This window comes from Camelina sativa, chromosome 9 (genome assembly GCF_000633955.1).
Source record: "Camelina sativa cultivar DH55 chromosome 9, Cs, whole genome shotgun sequence".
NCBI lineage: Eukaryota > Viridiplantae > Streptophyta > Magnoliopsida > Brassicales > Brassicaceae > Camelina > Camelina sativa.
In genome coordinates, this window is record NC_025693.1 from 32638379 (window position 1) to 32640251 (window position 1873).

Genomic DNA, 1873 nt, shown 5'->3' on the forward strand with positions numbered 1-1873 from the left:
AACACTTCACATACAATTTCTAAAAATATTCTTCATTCTCTCGATTACGAGATTCCTCGTTATACAGCTCGTGCATGTGATTTCACTATAATCTTTGTTCTCAACATATATAAAGATTCCATTTTAACTAAAAAAAGAATATTTATATATTATCAAACACCTCTTGGCTTTTCCAATTTCAATTACTTTAGGGTCATCAATTATGAAGTTTGTTGATTCTAAAACAAAAAGAAGAGAGAAGAAACAAAACCAAGCATGAACTATGGCCCTAGATATTTTTTTTTCCTTTTCTTTTGGCCCTCTTCGTTTCTCTTATAAAATCAGTAAATTAACAAAAACTAAAGAAGAAAAGCAAGAAATGAGCTTTTATAAATCTTTTTCGAAATAAAAAGAAAAAGAGCTTTGATTTATATATTAAAATTTACAACAACAACCGAAAAAAGTGCATTTGGGTCCAAATCTAATGAAAAGAAAAACTAGTTTATTATGGTGTCTAAGGCTAGCCTGGTTTCTCCACTCATGTCTTTTTGGCATTTTCCCTCCACTTTTAGTTTGTTCTACTTGCATATATGTATGTGCTCCATGTTAGGCATATTCAAAACCCTTTTATTATAAATTAGATATGTCACCTTTTAGTTTCGTGTAATAATGATATTGATTTAGCTAGCATTTTAGAAATATCTTAACAATTCACCAGAAGGGAAACTACGGTCTATAGTAGTAATACAAATCGAAGAATTTCTCATGAAGCACCAAATTCAACTCTACTTCATATATATATATATATATAATTTCTATGATAAGAAGTTTTTGACTGAAGCCCATACTAATTTCTATGGAAGAGTTAGATATTCTTGCCATTTAAAATATCTATAATGATCAACCACTATTGAAAATATCGTAATGTCATATTGTCATAACACTAAATCGCAAAAACACAAACTAATATTTCACATCAATCTATAGAAAACTCGAGATTATAGATTGATGTGAAATTATAGAAAACTCGAGTTTGCATTTCCATAACAAACTCCTACTCTCTCAAAAGTTTAAAATTCTAGTACATTTTTGCTATGTTTGGCCAATCAAAGCCTACAACCAACTCGATCCCTTATTTTTTTTATATGCTTGATAATAGATCTATAACCCTACATTGACTCACGAATACATAGGACTACTAGAATCTTTGATTTTTTTTTTTTTTTTGAAAGTTTATTATATATCATCAACGGTTTGCTAGGGTAAAAAATAATTCACAATATATATATATATCGTTCACAATATATATATATATAAAAAATAATTCACAATATATATATATATATATATATCGTTCTTTAATTTTGGTTTCATTAGTTGTTTTTTTTCTTCTATGATTCCTAAGAAGGATAGAGAGAGGAAATATGGAAGTGTGACATCCCATTGTCTGAACTTTTGGTCGGTCATTCCATGGGCAAACTTAGCTGTTCTTGTTCCTTGCCTTTTTACTCATTCAATCATCAAGGCTTTTGTTACAATTATATTCCCTTTCAAACTAATAATATACATCCCGAATACTCTACATGGTTCATATTTGAGGAAACTTCGATCAAGGAGCTTGTACAACCTTCATGACATCCTAACTTACAAAATCTATGCAACGTAAATAATTCATGTGGGCTTTAAAGTTAACAATCTTTTGTGGCGGCTGTATACTTATTAAGTTATTTTCTCGTTTACCATGTCATGTAGATAATTTAATTAAATAAAATGATATCAAACAAAAAAATCTCATAAAAATATAATATGAATGAAAAAAAGATTCTCAAATGTAGCAGTAAAATATAAAATAGATTTTTCACAAAAAAAAAAAAAAAAAAAACCTAAAAATTTA